Source organism: Panthera uncia (assembly GCF_023721935.1).
Source record: "Panthera uncia isolate 11264 chromosome D3 unlocalized genomic scaffold, Puncia_PCG_1.0 HiC_scaffold_8, whole genome shotgun sequence".
Classification (NCBI taxonomy): domain Eukaryota; kingdom Metazoa; phylum Chordata; class Mammalia; order Carnivora; family Felidae; genus Panthera; species Panthera uncia.
The window spans coordinates 54,661,132-54,680,642 of NW_026057586.1; positions in this window are offsets into that span (position 1 = coordinate 54,661,132).

Here is a 19,511-nt window from a genome sequence, read left to right on the forward strand (position 1 = left end):
AAAGAAAGAAAGAAAGAAAGAAAGAAAGAAAGAAAGAAAGAAAGAAAAGAAGGAAAAGAAGGAAAAGAAAGAGAAAGAAAAAAGAAAGAGAAAGAAAGGAAGAAGAAAGACCAAACTTGTAGGGAAAAGATCAGAATTGTGGTTACCAGAGGTGGGGGAAAGAGGATAGGGGTGTTGGAGGAAGGGGGTTGAAAGGAACAAACTTCCACTTAAAAGACAATTAAGTAAATAGAAAAAAGTTTTTTCTTTTCTTTCCTTGCATCTATATGAGATGATGGATGGTAATTACTGCACAATACATGGCAGTCAAGTCATTGTCCTGTACACCTTCAACCTTTACAGTGACCTATGTCAATTCTATCTCAATAAAACTGAAAGAAAAGAAGGAGTTAGGGAAACCACAGGTGTGTACCGTGTAGTAGGCTCTTTGGCGCGCAAGGAAAGATGCTCTTCTGTTACCTTAAGTTTGGAGGTCTCCTGGGGAGTGTGATTACTATTGGGATACACGCGTCCTAACCAGACATCATGAAAATTTTTGGCTGAGTCTCACATTACAGTTCAGAAATTGGAATCATCCAGTATATCTCTAGTAACTGGACTATCTAGATCATTCTCTGCCATTTGATAGTTTCAACTCTCCCTCAGCTGCTTCCAGCCAACAGCTCTCCTTTTCCTCTGGAGTCTCCCTGACTTCATGGCATTTACTTACCCCTGTTTCTGCTTATTCATCACTACTTGTAGGGCTTCATGATTTTACATACTGCCTTCTTTCTGAGGGCATTTTAGCTAAAGTTCCACCTGTAACTGCCTGATTCTTCACATATCTTCAGCTGAAGTTCCTGAGAAAGATACTGAAAGACTCAGCCTACTACACTATCCCTGAAAACAAGGACTTTCATGCGACGCCACCTCCTCCTAGGCCAGCCGTTGATCGAATGCCCGTGGCTCATTCTGGCCCCATCAGCTGTGGCCTCACAGTTTGGATCAGTGGTGAGAACACATCTGCATAGGAGGAAGGAACCACCTAGGCCCCCCACCTGGGTAAGGTGCCGAGGGCACAGCCCGCACTCACACAATTGGCTTCGTCCGATGTAAAAACTGACTGGTGCATCTATGGAATCCACTCGAAAGGATGTGGCATTTGAGAACATCCTGGCAGAGACCCGTAATAAAAATGCAGCATGAAAAAGTGCCTTACAACCCCACAGAAGGCAGAACCAACCAGAGAAATCCTCAGAGTCTTGCCATTTACTTACATGCATTACGTTTACTTGAAATTAATGAATCACCTACATGTTGTACATGGCCAATTGCCTAATTTTAAATGATGCAAATGTCCTCTATCCTAATTAGCATTTACAAAATCATTCGGGTATTTCACAAAAGATGATGAATCGATTTAATTAGCTTTAAACTCTAAATGCCCAATATAAACACACCCAAGTCAAGAATGTGATGTAACTAAATTTGTCTTCAGTGTCTTTCCACCGCAAATCATTACCCACCCACACGCACACACACACACGTAGGCATCCCCATAGTCATGTGTCCTTGTGACACCCAGCCCACTCCCTGAGGACCAGTCTTCCACAGATGACACTGAGCTCAGAAGCCCTCCTCTGTTCCTCAGTGGAAGGTGTCGGGAACTCGACGCAAGTGGCTAATAATTGGTCTTAATTCTGTATTTATATCCATTAAAACCATGCTTCTAATGACCAGAGGAAGATCCTCCTGGTAAAAATTCACAATTTTTTCTCTCTAACAACCTATGTGCGACTGGCCTCTATTACATTAACCCTATTATATTCCAGTGGGGTTGTGTTTTAGAAAAGGTCGAGTGTTCCCATTTCGAGGCAGAACCTGATTCGTGATTTTCCTTCGATCACCCGGAGAGTGTGGCAGACGTTGTATCCATAAGCAGCGTCTCTATCTCTGGTCTTTTCTCACTAAGTATGCAAATTACAGAAGTCCCTGTCAGGGCAGGCTAGGGCTCCATCACCACAGCCTGCCCACACTCTCCAAAATGCACAGTGCCCTGATGGGGACCGTGGAGCACATTTTTTATCTTTCCCTCCGATTGCTTGAGACTATAAAGACAGCATTATCATTCATCAATGACTAGCTTGTGGAACACAGAGAACAAGAACTAATTCGGGTCCCTTTATTAATGGAATGATAGTCTATTTTCCAGCTCTAAGTACAGGAATTTTCCATGAAGGACCAGATGTTAGCTCTCACTCATTTATGCCAACTGCTAACAAAGTTGTCCTGGCTGCCCTGCTTTACCACCGAGCAAGCCAAAGTTATATGACTTCCGAGCAATGGAAAGTCACAGCCTCTGGGTTTCCAGCTTGCTGCTAACACCCCCAAACCGATGCTGCTTTCCTATGTACTCCAACCAAATCAGAAGGAATGTTTTAGAGTTTCTAAAAGCTGGCGTTGAGATACAGAAGGCAAGACAGGTATTCGCAGGTACAGGACACTTCTAAGCCATGTTTGAGTGGTGCCCCACTATCTCCGCCATCACCCACATTAAATCAAGTACAGGGCATTAAGAAACACCCCTGACTGTGCCTGCAGTGGCCAGGCCGGTCATTTTGTAATGTGGCCAGCTACTGCCATAAACTACACAGAGCTTTTTATTGAAATGTCCTATAGAAGATGATGAGATAGGGGCGCCTGGGTGGCTCAGTCAGTTGAGCCACCGACTTCGGCTCAGGTCATGATCTCACGGTTGGTGGGTTCGAGCCTCGCGTCGGGCTCTGTGCTGACAGCTCAGAGCCTGGAGCCTGCTTCCGATTCTGTGTCTCCCTCTCTCTCTCTCTCTCTGCCCTTCCCCCACTCGTGCTCTGTCTCTCTCTGTCTCAGAAATAAATGAACATTTAAAAAAATTTTTTTAAAAAGATGATGAAATAAAGTTATTTATTGAATATCTGTATGCAGGGTCCTGTGGAAAGTAACAGAGGCCACTAGGCCAAAGCGTTTCATTCATGCATGCATTCATTCCTAAAAGAATTATGGAGCACTTCCTATATGGCAAACACTAGATTAGGGATAAGAGACTAAAATGTTGAGCAAAATAGTCATGGATCCTGCTTTACTGGAGTTTACAATATACTGGAATAGTCAAGGGTTGATGAAACAATCAAACGGGTTTATAATTTTGCACTGGGGTACGTGCCATAAAGGGGCCCAGGGAGCCCACTGTAAGAGAAACTGATCTAGTCTGAGGTCAGGGAAGGATGCCCCGGGGAAGGGAAGTTTGGAGTTAACAAGGTATTCACCGATGAAAGGAAGGTAGCAGGAGCAGGAAGGGAAGAACATGTCAGGCAGGAAGATGGATGAAACCCAGGTGGAAATTCCCCCACGTGTGTGGAGCGGGGCCCTGTGGGGAACTGAAGGCAGCCTCGGTGTCCCGGTGCCCAGGGGGGAAAGGGGACACCAGAGACAATGCCTAGGAAAATGGGCCGGCCAGGTGCTACAGGTCCTGGCAGGCTGGGAGGTGTTGGGCCACAGACAGGGTTTGGGGCAGGCCTAGAAATACAGACTGAATTTGGAAAGGCCACTGGGAAAAAAAAGAGAATTCTTTCCCTGGCCTCTGAGGGCAGGACAGACATGTGACTCACTGACTCAGTGTCCTAGAAAGCTTTTTACCTTGTAGAGCTACCTCATTATTTTAGAACATAATTTAGCTGATTACCGGGCTGCAATGTGCTATTTTTAGGAAAGCCATCAGGAACAGTGCCAATAAAACCTGAGAAGGAAAAGACAATTTTAAACCAGAAATCAAACTTGAGTAGGTCGGCCCAAACAAAGGTAATTTCGGAAAAGAACAACAAACAGGGAGCGTCTCATTTACCGGCTCTCAACACCAGCTATCCACAGTAATTCGGAAAGTGTGATACTGATATAGGAATGGAAAAATTGGCCAATGAAATAGATAGAGTTAGAAGTCCAGCAACAGCCCTCCATATTCGAGGTCACTTGATTTGTGAAAAATAGGACACCGTAGCACAATGAGGAAAAGACAGTATTTTCGGGGAATGGAGTGGAGCCGGGTAGTTATTCACATGGAAACAATAAGGAGCTTTGGCTATCTCATACTGTACATTAAAAAAAAATCAGTTCCGGGGCGCCTGGGTGGCGCAGTCGGTTAAGCGTCCGACTTCAGCCAGGTCACGATCTCGCGGTCCGTGAGTTCGAGCCCCGCGTCAGGCTCTGGGCTGATGGCTCGGAGCCTGGAGCCTGTTTCTGATTCTGTGTCTCCCTCTCTCTCTCTGCCCCTCCCCCGCTCATGCTCTGTCTCTCTCTGTCCCAAAAATAAATAAAAAACGTTGAAAAAAAAAATAAATAAAAAGAATAATAAAAAAAAATAAATAAAAAATAAAAAAAATCAGTTCCAAGCGCACTTCATATCTGTACTTGAAAATGTAAAACAATCTGGAGCACAGAGGCTGTTTAGGACAATGAAGCTACACTATGTGACACCGTAATGGCAGAAACAAGTTATTCCACATTTGTCCGAAGCCAAGTCATGTACGACATCAAGAGTGAGCCCTAATGTAATCTATGAACCGTGGGGGATAATGATGCATTGGTCCAGGTTCAGCAATTGTAACAAACGCACTAACTGTGGTCCGGGATATTGATAATGGGGGAGGCTTTGGTGGGGTGCATATGGGAAATCTCTGCTCCTTCCCCTTAATTTTGCTGAGAACCTAAAACTGCCCTAAAAGAAAATAGGCTTTGAAAGACTATCAAGCGTTTAGAAGAAAATCTCAAAGAACATCTTTATGGCGTGTAGGTAGGCAAGGATTCCGTAAGCAGAACACAAAAAGCGACAACCATAAAGGAAAACATTGCTGAATCAGACTAGACTAAACTAAGTGGCTTTTGTCAGGGAAACGTAGACATGGAAAAGGCTTTCCACTTGAGGAAGTCAACATGAGGAAAATGTTCGTGAAACGCCTTAAGTATTTAATTTTCTGAACACCTGGATAACCAATAACCAAGACTGGGTTATGAGTTTAGAGAGACCCGAAAGGCTGTTCTCACCACCACGTAGATTTCAAGGCAAAAGTTAGCTACAGGTTTCCTTCCTTTCACCCCAGAAGACTAAGGAAATCAAACTTCTCCCCAAGTCCCGAGTTTCTTGCAGTCACGGGCAGCTCTAGAATTTCCATCAAGGAAGGATTTAGGAATGGCAATCCAGAGGAAGGAGAAATGAAGAATGTGTCCCGGATCTAGGGCATGCACAGCACTTTGCACAGGACTGAGAAAATGTCCAGTTGCCATATCAAACAACAGTAGGTGTGACGGAGGAGATGGGGCCCGGCCACCCCGTGACAGTGATTGCCTGTCTCCTCATCCTTCCTAACCAGCTTACTTCTCCAGAGCGGCTATGTCACCCAGTGCCCATTCTCCCCTCCCAGAGCCACCAAACGAACCCAGCCCAGACTCCCGGCTCTTGGCAGGGAGAGTAGGTGGGGACAGCATGCCCCGATAGCCACTCTGGAGGTATGGGAGTCAGGTATTAAGGGGACAGGGGAGGTAAGCACCATGTGAGCCTCTGTCTTAAAGAAAGTGACAATACTAGACCTGAACAGAAAGCAAAGCAAACCTTGGAACCCGCGGGATCATGTGCTCTCTTCCCACCCTCAGAACTAGGTCTCTGCCCCCAGCCTCATACCTCCACCCCCAGGGCTCAGCTTCCCCAGCCACCACCTGCCCGGCTGGGCCCTCGCTCAGTTCTGCAGCCTCTGCTGCCCCTTGGTGGCGACTCCGAGCACTGCCACGGACCCAAGGACAGATCTCCTTTGGCAGACAGCTGTGAGCCCTGGTTCCTGGATAGCCTGTGCGTGTGTGTGGCGTGCGTGTGTGTGCATAGGGGAAATCCTTGACTCAAGAGACAAGACGACATGACTATGGTGATTTCACCAAACACATTGAGGATAACTGGCACGCCCGTGGTACTTTCTGACCACAAAAACTCTCGTGTGGCCATTCCCAGATTCATGCTCCCAAGGGTTCTGGAGCACCTGCAGGCAGATACAGCCTGTCCTTCTTCAGGTGAAAACTGCTTGACTGAATGACCAGATCTCTTCGGTATCTGAGGAAAGATTCTGAGTTCCTAGGCAAAACTAGTCACAGGCTTTGCCTTCCTACCCATCACAGAAAAGGAAGGAGGGAGGGAAGGACGTTAGCTCTCTGAATGAGTTTAGAGGAATCTTTAAAAAACAAACAAACAAACAAACAAACAAAAACCCTCTCACACTGTCCTCCCTAGAAAACAGGCACCATTTTCCGCCAAAGAAGGAATCAAATTCCCAGCTGTGACAAGTCAAAAATCAGAAAGCACAAGTCTAGAATTTAACTAAATAATCTCTCAAAAGTAATTCTCCATCCCTGGAGGATATGGGTATACAGGAAGAACCCCAGAGGGCTAACCAGAGGACCACTGCACTCTGACATCAAGTAAACTCTTGTCTACTCTCCTCGAAGGAGCGGCTCCCAACCTTCAAAAGATGATTTCTTGGCAATGTCAAAATAGTTCACATATCCCCTCTTGACACAATGACAAAAAAGAGGCTATGAATTCAGTAATGCTTTTAGATGAATTTGAATGTTATTAATCACAACAGCCTCCATGTACATTTCAAAAATTGCAGGAGTTCTGTGAGACTGTGTATTTCGCCCACAGAAAGAGTGCGGTGCAAATGTTCCTCCCCTGTCTCTCGAAGGAGCCTGCTTGGCCCCCAGGGTCTTTCTCGGTCCTCACCTCAGGCTAGAGATGTTAGAAGCAATAAAAGGCAAGCAGATGTTATAAACTAATTCCTAATGATGGAATGCGGGTGGCCCAGGGCACAGTGTGGAATTAGAAGCTTTCCACCCACTCTCCGCAAATGCTACCCTCTCCCAAATAGTTACTCAGGAAACACTTATTAAATGTCTAAATGTGCCAGGTTTGCACAAGACAGACCAAGTTTTCACCTTCAGGAAGGAAAGGATGGCTAAGAGTTCTCCCCGTGTTTAAGTACCCCAAAATATTTTAAGACTTAAAAGATTAACAGAGACTGGGGCACCTGGGTGGCTCAGTCGGTTGAGCGTCCAACTTTGGTTCAGGTCACGATCTCATGGTTCGTGGGTTCGAGCCTCGCGTCGGGCTCTGTGCTGACAGCTCGGAGCCTGGAGCCTGCTTCGGATTCTGTATCTCCCTCTCTCTCTGCCCCTCCCTTGCTCGCACTCTCTCTCACTCTCTCTCTGTCGCAAAAATAACAAATAAACATTTTTTAAAAAGATGAACAGAGACCAAGAATCAATTCTCAGTTTTGTTAGTTTGTTTTAAGTAGAAAAAGGGATATTGTGTGGAGTCACTCACCTGGGCTCTCACTTTGTAAGTCCCGGAGCTGGGACTAGAACCGCATGCTCTGGAACCTTGCCCTGACACCTTCCCGCTGCTGCCCAATCTGCAGGAAGGCAAGGAATTGGCAGCTAGGAAGAGGGCCCAGAGACTATTCCCTTCTCTGCACAAAATGGAAAACACATATGCCGTTCTTTCCTAATTGTTTCTTTTTTCCACATCAAATAATTGCCCCATCATTACACCTTCTGTTTGTCCTTCCACTTGGTCCCTAAAGCAGCCAGCGTAAAGTTGTTAAAAGGAAATCCAGTGCATCAGTCAAGTGCTCCAAATCATCCTTGGCCTCTCACTGCAGGTGGGAAATGAATGAAAGCTCAGCCTCTCACCATGGCCTTCAGGGCCTTGCTGACCAGGCACCTGCCTCTTGTCCAACCCACACCCTCCCTCCTCCTCTCACTCGGCTTTGTATTAGACTCATGAAAGATGAGATGTAGTTTTGAAAGTATGACTAGCCTGTTAGTACTCTGTGTCTCCATGTGCTCACGCGACTATAACATAAACACCACGGACTGAGCGGCTTAAACATCAAATGTATTTCTCACGGTTCTGGAGGATTAGAAGTCCAAGATTAAGCTGCTGACAGACTGAGTGTCTGATGAGGCCCAGATTCATGGTTCACAAATGACCATCTTCGCCCTGAGCCTTCACACCGTGGAAGAGTCGAGAGATCTCACGGAGGTCTCTTTACTAAGAAACTAACCCCATTCAGGAGGGCTCCGCCCTCACGACCTAATCACCTTCCAAAAGCCCCACCTCCGTGGGGCGCCTGGGTGGCTCAGTCGGTTAAGGGTCCGACTTCGGCTCAGGGCGCGATCTCGCGGTCCGTGAGTTCGAGCCCCGCGTCAGGCTCTGGGCTGATGGCTCGGAGCCTGTTTCCGATTCTGTGTCTCCCTCTCTCTCTGCCCCTCCCCCGTTCACGCTCTGTCTCTCTCTGTCTCAAAAATAAATAAACGTTAAAAAAAAAAAAAAAATCCCCACCTCCGAATCCCATCACCTGGGGGTTAGGATTTCCACATAGGAATTTGGGGAGGACACACATATTCCATCCGTAACACCGTGGGAAGCTGGGCAAGCTAATCTTTCCCCTATAAAATGGGGACAATAACAGCACCTCCAGCATCGGACTGTTCGGATTAAATAAGTGAATATATGTACAGCACCGGGAGCCATGACTTGAAGTGAGCAGTACCTAAGTGCCTGTTAAAGAAATAAAAATAACAAAAGGAGTCTGGATCCATATGGTTTCAAAGCAGCCTGTCTTGGTCTAAGATTTAAAACCTTTACACAGGGATTCGACCACTGTAGCAATACTGCATTTAGCTTTCTGACATTAGTACTGAGAAGAAAGCCTCACATAGGCAACACCCGGCCCAGAAATCTCTCCTTAAGAGGGAATAAACACAGGGCACCTGTGTAGCTCAGTCGGTTAAGCCTTGGACTTCGGCTCAGGTCATGATCTCAGGGATGGTGGGTTCGAGTCCCACGTCAGTTGCTGTAGCTCGAAGCCTGGAGCCTGCTTGGGATTCTGTGTCTCCCACTCTCTCTGCTCCTCCCCGCCCTCCCCCCCATACTCTGTCTCTCTCCCAAAAATAAACATTAAAAAATTATTGAAAGAAAAAAAAAAAAGGGAACAAAGTTTCTGCAGCTGCCAGAAATTCAACCCAACACATCCCGTCCACTGATCACACGGCCAGGGCTTGGCTGGGCTTGGTGTCCACCTTCCCAGCCGGAGCACCGGCTCCCTAGGACATGAGCCGGGTCTGTCTTGCTCAGCGTTCTGCCCCCAGGACCCCAGCACGGCACTGGCTCACGGCGGACACTCGCTGTTGGTGCAAGGAATTATGGTTGCACTAGTTTTCCGGTTTCCGTTTTCCAATCTGTCCCGGCTTTCTTTCCCCTCTCACTCTGCCACCATTAATTTCCTGCTCTTGGCCTCCTTTGCTCCGTTTTGCTGCTCCCCTGCAATTAGAGTTCAAGCTCGGGAGGAAACAGCTGAAGAGATGCTCTCTTGGCGTGTGAACAAGAGTGCAGAAAGCAGCCGGGAGTAAGAATATCAGAAAGGCTGCTCCAATTCCCCGGCCACGTGTAACTAGGCCAATTAGCGTTTAGAAATTTTACAAGGTCATCTCTCTTTTCCTGTCTCCCTGCTCTTCTCCACGCTCTCCTCCTTTTGCACCTCCACAAGCCCCTCCAAGGGGTCAGTTCTAGTTCCCTCCATTTGATTTCAAATACTTATCAGAAGTAGGCAGTGCGAGAACAGCTCCCTTCGGTGGGGTCCGGGATGGTGCCAGGTGGTGCAGTTCCTCCTGGGTGACCAAACACTCTCCATGTTTATAAACTCCCTGGGCCCTGCACACCTCGGGTCCACGGGCTCCCGGAGGCTCCGTGGCCATCCATTTGCGCTGAGGGAACCCCAGTCCTAGAGGTGTGTGTGAATCTCATCTCTGGGCCGTTCTGAGTTTGCCTGAACAAGCCTCAACTTTCTCATACATTTTTTAAAAATTTTTTAATATTTACTTATCTTTGAGAGAGAGAGAGATAGAGAGGGAGACATAGAATCCGAAGCAGGCTCCAGGCTCTGAGCTGTCAGCACAGAGTCTGATGTGGGGCTTGAACCCACGAACTGTGAGATCATGACCTGAGCCAAAGTCTGACCCTTAACAGACTCAGCCATCCAGGTGCCCCCTATATATATATATTTTTTTTTTAAGTGTATTTATTTATTTTGAGAGAGAGAAAGCACATGAGCAGGGGAGGGGCAGAGAGAGAGAAGGAGAGAGAGAATCCCAAGCAGGCTCTGCACTGTCAGCGAAGAGCCGGACAAGGGGCTCGATTCCACGAGCCATGAGATCATGACCTGAGCCCAAATCAAGAGTCCGACACTCAGTGAACTGAGTCACTCAGGCATCCCATCTTTCTCATATTTAAATCACATCATACGCGTGAAATGGCTAACAAGTGAAAACGTTTCATTCGTTGTTGTTATTGTTTTTAATTTTGACGCAGGGAGGGGCGGAGAGAGGGAAACAGAGGATCCAAAGCGAGCTCTGTGCTGACAGCAGGCAGCCCTATGTGGGGCTTGAACCCACCAACCCTGAGCCAAAGTCAGACACTTAACTGACTGAGCCACCCACGTGCCCCCGATTTCATTTCTCTAAACCAGAGGAATGAGGAGGCAAGTCCCCACTGCTTCTTCAAATTGGACAGAAACATACAAAATTTCTTCTATCAGTTTCCTTGGGCAAAATTCTATTATGTGTGGCTTTTCTCATATTTTACCTTTTTTATGTAACCATGAGAATCTTGGATCTCGTTACTGTGTTGGGGTTAATTAGAAGAAAAGAACAGGTGGCTGGAAATAGAAAAGGAAAGGAAGAACAAGATCAGATATTTTATGTCTTTTTTTTTCCCCCCTAGTGATATTTCAGAAGGAGAAAGAAGCTGAAGGAAAATACACGCAGACTTCGGGCATGTGTGTTAGAGCTATGTTGACAGGAGGCTCCTCTCGCGGGTCCTTCCCTGTGTCTCGGGGCCCTATAGCTGCCGGCAGCACCGGTAGTGAGCATCCGTCTAAGATCCAGTTTGGAAAAAAGAAGAAAGGGAAGGAGGGAGAGAAAGAGGCAAGGAGGAAATGAGAAACAGTATCTCCAAGAAGGCAAATTAGCTGCCCCCAAATAAAATCAAATTACATGCACCTAAGGGAAATTGTAGACGGTGCCTTTCAAAGTGTCTAGCAAGCTATGGCAAATAGAAATTAATTATACAAGACACATTATAACCAGTTTAAGATGTAAGGGTTGACACTGACATACTTTGTCTTTTTTTAAGGACTTTTTTTTAATGTTTATTTATTCTTGAGAGAGCGAGAGAGACAGAGAGGGCTGGGGAGGGGCAGAGAGGGACGAGGCAGAGGATCTGAAGCAGGCTCTGATGTCAGTGCAGAGCCTGATGTGGGGCTCGAACTCACAAACTATGAGACCATGACCTGTGCTGAAGTAGGGCACTTAACCTGAGCCACCCAGGCACCCCAGATACTGACATACTTTTTAAAGAGTTAACTGCTCTCGTTTTGCTTTATTTAGTGGAAATAATACATATGCATGGGTTTGCCCAGACAGACTTATAGACGACCATTCCTCTCATCTTACTTTTCTCATGAAATCTCAAGTTCCTCAGCCACAGATTCTTCCACCATGATTTTTTAGCTTGTTTAGCCATCATTCCATATAAGAACTAGGCACTAGTGGGGGTCTCCGCGCCCACCGAGTGCCCTCTCCAATCACACCCTCTCCCTGCTAACGGTCAACAATTTCCCGAACTTTCTCATAATTATTCTCTTGCTTTTCTTACTTTTTAAAGTTTATTTATTTTGAGAGAAACAGAGAGTGTGAGCAGGGGTGAGGCAGAGAGAGAGGGAGAGGGAGAGAGAATCCCCAGCAGGCTCAGAGCCTGACATGGGGCTCAATCTCATCAACCAGACGCCCTTATTCTACTACTTTTCTTTAATAGTTTGCTATATATTGTTACCCGTAGCTCGAGCTTGATCATCTTCACTGCTGCACAGCAACCCATTTAACAATTAGATCAAAATGTTTATTCTCCCACTAATAGTGCTTGGCTTGACTCCAGTTTTTAACTATTATGAATGATTCTGCTGCAAACATTCTCGATTTTGCCTATGAAGGCACATGTGCAAGAATTTCCAAATCTTGAAATCTTTCGAATAGACTCCCGGGTTGTAGACGGTAAGCATGCTCAAATTCCCTAAGCATTGCCAACGTGTTATCCGAAAGAATTGTACACACTTACACTCCCAACAGCAAGGAATGTTCCCACTGTTCAAAATCCTAGTCAATACCTAGTATGTGTCATATTTTTTTTAAATTCCCAACCTGGTAAATGTGTAATTATATCTCCTGGATTTAATTTGCACTTCCCAGAGACCTAATGAGGTTGAACATCTTTTCAGAGACTATTATGATTTCCTCTTTTATGAAGCACCTATTTATTCTATTCACCTATTCGCCCATTTTCCACTGAGTTGTTTTGCTTTTCTTATTTGCTTTGTGTATATTCTGGTTACAACCCCTTTGTCACTTACACGTGCGGTAAATATTTTCTCTCTCTGTGTGTGGCCTTTTTCCTTTTCCTCTTAACGCTGTGGGTTCAACAGAAATTGTTTATTTTAACATAGTCAAATCTATCTCTTTTTTTTTTTTTTTTCATTTCCATTCAGTGATTTCTTTGGGGGTTTGAGCTCACTCCTGAGTGTACCAAGTTCTTTTGGTAAAGGGAAACATGAATGAGAAGCCAAACTTTTTTCTTTCAATGTGTTTATTATTGCCTTAGAGAAAAGAAGGCACAAGCATTTCACTTTGTTTTTGCCATTGAGTGGAATGGACTAGTCAGAATGGGATATAGGATATACAGGAATATAGGATATAGGATAAAGGACAGGCATCATAAGAAAACGCTGGAGAAATTGTGCAGTTCCACTGTATTTTGAAAAGTGAGCCAGACAAATAAGTGTGGCAGAAAAGCCAGGCAAGAAAGCAAAGACAGCAGTTAATTGGTTGATATTATTTTAACCACAAGAGTGCTAGCAGCCAGAAACCCCAAAAGGAATCTAACCAAGTCGACTAAAGTACCCAGAGCAGATTGCCCTTAGACCATGAGGGCTGCCTTGACACAGGACCTCAATTTATAGTAACAAACTTATAATGAGGATAGTCACAAGCAAATGAAGGAAATGATAATAAGTGATGGAGCCCTTGGGGTGCCTGGGTGGCTCAAACTTCTGACTTCGGCTCAGGTCTTGATCTCACGGCTCGTGGGTTCAAGCCCTGCATTGGGCTCTGTGCTGACAGCTCAGAGCCTGGAACCTGCTTCGGATTCTGTCTCTCTCTCTCTCTCTCTCTCTCTCTCTCTCTCTCTCTCTGCCCTTCCCCCACTTTTGCGATCTCTCTGTCAAGAATAAACCTTATAAAATAGGAAGGAAGGAAGGAAGGAAGGAAGGAAGGAAGGAAGGAAAGAAAAGAAAAGAAAAGAAAAGAAAAGAAAAGAAAAGAAAAAAGAAAAAAGAAAAGAAAAGAAAGGAAGAAAGAGAAAGAAAGGAGAAATCTTTAAAAGAGAGAGATGGAACCCCTCATGTTTTGGGAAGGTCTGGGCAGGGGTTGTACCAGAGACCAAAAGAAAAAAGTTACGTTATAACCAATATGGAAAGGATTTATGTGGAAAAGGGCTAACCTCAGTCTGCACCCTCTGAAGAGATTCTAGGGACTGAGGGCAAAGTGAGCAAAAATAACAAATTATGTAGTTTCACAGCTACATTGTCTCACCTGACCTATTTACTAGCAACTTCTCTTAGAAACCCCAGGAATCAGGAACACGGGGCTAGGACAAGTGGATCTCATCTCCCAGCCCCGTGTGTAAACATCCAGAACAATGAAGGCAAAGAACCCCTTGTTCCGATTGCTCTTTCTGCCCTTGCCCTGGGGGCTTGGGCCCGCTGGAAGAAAGAAGTGATACAGGGAGTCATTCAAACATTTATTGAGCACTACAGTGTCCAGGCCATGTGCTAGGCATCAGGGACATTGAAATAGTCTCCATTTTCTGGCACTCAAGATGTTCACAGAAGACACAGGATGTAATCTGGTTCTATGAACAAGCCTTTTAACTCCTTAGCCTGGTTTGACTCCTCTTTCCAATTACAATAGAAATGCCTTCCCAGGTAGATTTCATTGGGCAAATATGAGGGTAAAAACTTATAATATTCAAAGGCTATAAAGAGTTGGACGTGAGGGGCACCTGGGTGGCTTCGTCGGTTAAGCGTCCGACTTCGGCTCCCGTCATGATCTCACGGTCTGTGAGTTTGGGCCCCACATCGGGTTCTGTGCTGACATCCCGGAGCCTGGAGCCTGCTTCAGATTCTGTGTTTCCCTCTCTCTCTGCCCTTCCTGTCTCTGCCCTTCTCTCTCTCTCTCTCTCTCAAAAATAAACATTAAAAAATTATTTTAAAAAGAGTTGAGAGTCATATATACATATCACATCACTAATATATTTATATGTAAGGCTGAAGGGCTTCCCTCGAATTCTGCCATGAGTTTGAAATTCTCATTTTCACAGCTGTCTCTTTAGAAAGGCCTGAAAGCAATGCTACCAGGGGTGTAAAAAAAGAAAGGGCTTCCCCATCATGGCCCAGGCGGTACAAAAGAACAAAGTGATCAAGAGGACAACCTGGTACAGGAAAGATCAGGCTGCAGGCAGGTCAGTGAGCGTCTGGTTTGTTGTTCTCAAACTCTGGCATCACAAGCACAGCCTGGGACTGATAGATATGGCAAAGAAGCTATGGAAAGCAGCACAGGAATTTGCATACTTAACTGCGCCTACAGGTGACTCCGATACAGGTTTCAGGTGGTCCGGCCTGTCATTTAAAGCTTGCCTTCAGGGTCGCCTGGGTGGCTCAGTCGGCTAAGCGTCCGACTTCGGTTCAGGTCACGATCTCGAGGTCCGTGAGTTCAAGCCCCGCGTCGGGCTCTGTGCTGACAGCCTGGAGCCTGTTTTGGATTTTGTGTCTCCCTCTCTCTGACCCTCCCCCGTTCATGCTCTCTCTCTGTCTCAAAAATAAATAAACGTTAAAAAAAAAAAATTTAAAGCTCGCCTTCAATCTATATCTACAGAGCGTGAGGAAATTAAATGCCTAAGTGTTCACAGTTTAGTTACTTAATGGGGACAATCGAACAGATGATACAACCCAATGTGCAAGGTGGCCTTTCCCACTTACTAAATTAGCTAACTGCCAAATCGGTGCTGTACTTTGGAAAACAAATCAGGCGTCAATCATCTACAAGGTTGTAACGATTAATTTCAAAATTCTGGTACTTCATCTCCCCTTTCTCTGGGTCTCAAACCAGGATTATGGAAATTAGCATTATTTTCAATTTAATTAGCAGCATTTTCAGCATCAATTATAGTTTAATTTGTCAAAGCACTCAGGTTGGTTTTTTGGTTTTTTTTTTTTAGTTTTTTTAATTTATTTTGAGAGAGAGGGAGCACCCACGTGGGGAAGGGGCAGAGAGAGAGACAGAGAGAGAATCCCAGGCAGGTTCTGCACCACCAGTGCAGGGCCCCATGCAGGGCTCGAACTCATGAACTGCAAGATCATGACTGGGGCCAAAGTCAGATACTTAACCGACCGAGCCACCCAGGTGCCCCACAGCACTCAGGTTTATTAACAATAGAAGAAACAACCTTTTGTGGAGGGGAAATGGAACTGCTTCTCTAATTGTTTGGATCACTGAGAGACAGAAATATTTCAAGTGAAAAATACTCAAATTCTACTGTGTTGTGAGGTCAAAAGCATCACTGGCTGGAAACAACCTCAAATTAGAAGGTTTTTTAAAGTTTATTTATTTATTTTTGAGAGTGGGGGCGGAGAAAGAGAGAGAGGGAGAGAGAGAATCCCAAGCAGCCTCTGAGCTATCAGCACGCAGCCTGATGCGGTGCTCGATCTCATGAACCATGAGATCATGACCTGAGCCGAAATCAAGAATCAAACACTTAACAGACTGAGCCACCCGGGTGCCCCTAGAAGTTCTTATCTACGGAAAATTTTCCTATCTTGTAAATGCACTAAATTCTTTGAATGTTAAACTAAAGTCATATTGTCTTCTTGGCAGCCTTCAAGGTATTTATCTCAACACCTGACTGGAGTTAATAGGTATGAATTCAAATGGGTTCCAAGAAGTATGAAAATTAGAAGACACACTTCTAAATCTCATGAAGCATTCACAGGTGAATCAATCTAGAACATTTGCAAATCATAAAAAAAAAAAATGCTGGCAGATAATGTTATCGATATGTGTGTTCAGAAGGCTGAGCAGTATGAGTCAGTATCTTTTGGATCCATCTGGTAAACTTATGTGAATCACATAATGTACTGGGCAGTTTATTTTAAAAATTCACTAGTACAACAATCATGCCTTTTTAGAACACAGGGGGTTGTAATTCTAACGGATGAACAGAAAAGATCACTACACATTGGAATACATCTCATAGGCAGTGATCGCACCTGTACAAAAGTGCCCCCCTTGTCTGTGGCTTCACGTTCCACAGCTGCAGTTACCCACAGTCCACCATGGTCTAGGAAGTAGACGATTCTCCTTTTCTCTCTTTTTTTTATTAATATTTGAGTTTTAAGTAATCTCTACACCCAATGTGGTGTTCGAACTCACAATCCCGAGATCAAGAATCGCATGCTCTCCCGACTGAGCCAGACAGGCACCCCAGATGATTCTCTTTCTGATGTAGCCTCAGAAGGTCAATAGCAGCCTAATGCTACATCACGATGCCTACACCATTCATGTCTCTTCACTTCATCCTATAGGTATTTCATCATCTCACATCACAAGGAAAGTGACTACAGTACAATAAGGTATTTTGAGAGAGAGGGACCACCCTCACATAACTTTTAATAGAGTATATTATTACAACTGTCCTATTTTATTATGAGTTACTGTTGTTAATCTTTCACTGTGCCTAATTTATAAATGAAACTTTATCATTATCTATGTATATAGAGGGAAAAGCAAAGTATAGAGAGAGTTTAGTATTATTTGTGGTCTCAGGCATCCACTGGAGGGGTCTTGGGATGTATCTTCCATGGGGCACCTGGGTGGCTCAGCCAGTTGGGCGGCTGACTTAGGCTCAGGTCATGATCTCACAGCTCTCGAGTTTGAGCCCCACGTGGGGCTCTGTGCTGACAGCCTGGAGCCTGCTTCAGATTCTGTGTCTCCCTGTCTCTCGCCCCTTCCCTGCTCTCATTCTCTGTCTCAAAAAAAAAAAAGAAAAAAAAAAAAGATAAACATTAAAAAAAATTTTTAAAGAATGTATCCTCCATGGATAAGGGGGAACTCCTCTATTTGGAAAATACTCTCTAGTCCTGTGCAGAAAATCTAGATCAAGATGAAAACAGGATGGTAAAAAAAGAAAAAAAAACAACAACAACTCATATTTCAATTTAACACACACATGGAAGTGATTTTATATAAAATCATGCTCCCGTAAGGGAGGGGATAAGTTAATTCACAGCAAGGTGATAAAAGATGAAAAATATACTCTATTAGTACCTTTCTAACCCATTAATTGAATAATTTTCAACTCATCGTTTAAACTACAACTCCTAGTATGTGCAACCGTTGTCTCTAAAGTGTCTATTTGAATCCATCACCCAGATAGGTTATAGAGCATGAGATCTAACTGAGGAAATATGGATCAGCGCAAAGGGCCCACTAAAAAAGAAAGACGAGCCCAGCGAAACATTTTATTGAAATGTTTCAATCTGTGTGTTGCTCTTATCAAGGGAAGACGCCATCCAAGACTTTAACTGGTACCTGATACAAGCAGATAAAACGGGTCATCAGCTACTGGCTCCTCCCCAGGCTCAGCTCCTACCTGGAGAGTGGCAAGGCCTGCCCGGCAGACACCTGTCGACACTCCAGGATGAGAGGGAGCAAGTTGCAACAAAGCACTTTGCTTCCTTGTGCTCTGTCTCCTCGCTGTAATTACAGGATGAACTTAAAGTCAGTATGACAATAACGACATCCTGGGGCTGCATCCAGTTCAGATTAAGCAGAGAGGAGGGTTCTCAGAGATGGGACGCGAGGTGTTGTGATCTGAGCCCTTGTTCTCCCCCGTTCATGTGGTCCTTCAATCTGATGGAAGGAGCTTCACCGACACGTCCAACGAAATGCTTCCCACACCAGCTAAGAATATCTCCAAGCTGGTGTCTCTAAGGAAAAGAAAGGTGGAGAATGGGAAGAGCAAATACAGGCCTCACGTCTCTCCAGTTCTCTTTCTCAAAAAAAATTTTTTGTAATGTTTATTTATTTTGAGAAAGCGACAGAGCACAAGCAGGGAAGGGGCAGAGAGAGAAGGAGACACAGAATCTGAGCGGTCAGCACAGAGCCCGCCGTGGGGCTCGAACCCACAAACTACGAGATCGTGACCTGAGCAGAAGTTTGACACTCAACCATCTGAGCCACCCAGGTGGCCCAGTCCGAGCCTTCATGTCACTTGTAAATAAGGGAGCACAGCTGACCCTCAGGAACCTTCTCCACTCAGTGATCCAAACAGCCCCTGCCAGTTACCTGCTCCTCGCAGAAAAGAGCCCGCAGTTTCGAGATAGCAGACCCCACACAGGGCTGAGAAGTAGTCAGCTTTACCACTGGCCCACCAAGTAACTTGGACAATTCACTTGACCTAGACGGCTTCAAGCATCCTTTCCTAAGAAAGAAAATTCCCCTAACATTCAACATTCCAAAATGTGCTGTGCAATTATTGTGATGTTATTATTTTCACTGCTTTTAAACTATCTCATTTTTACCAAATTAATTAAAATGCAGACAGCTTCCAGAAAGATCATAAGCATCTATTGGTGAGAAGGTTCCCTGAACTAAATAACAAATTCCCTAAAGTGTCGTGTTGTTATCAATCTGTAAGCCCCTCTCCAATTCATTATGATATTACTGATTATGAGTAGGAATTAAAATGCATCTTGGTGAGCACTGCATAAAGTATAGAAATGTCGAATCACTATGTTGTGCACCTGAAATGAATAGAGCATTATTGTATGTCCACTAAAATTATAATTTTTTAAGACTCCTCAGGCACTAGTGAGTTGCCGACACTTCCCCTCTTGTTTTGCCCCAGGAGACAGAGACAATGTCTTTGCTAAACTCCCTTACTTTGCAAGCCCACATCCGGTAAGTAGAACTGGGGCTCAGTGCTGTTGCCTGGGGCAAGGCACCATGTTGTGTCCCAAAACAGAAAACCCAGTTCTCGGCATCACCACAATCACCGCATACTTCATGGAGTAAGAACTATATTTAAACCACATCTCAGTGATAAACTAGAAGAAAAGACAAAAGTTGTTGATAAAAATCAAGTCCAGATAGAAGAGTCTGCTCAACATGAAGGAAAAGAAGATCAGAATCTGATTTTGTTGCTGGTTCCTATTTCGCTGTTGCTCAAAATGACATTTGAAATTGTTTTCTTAGAAATTGGCAGAGCGTGATTTAAGGTTGCAAGAATG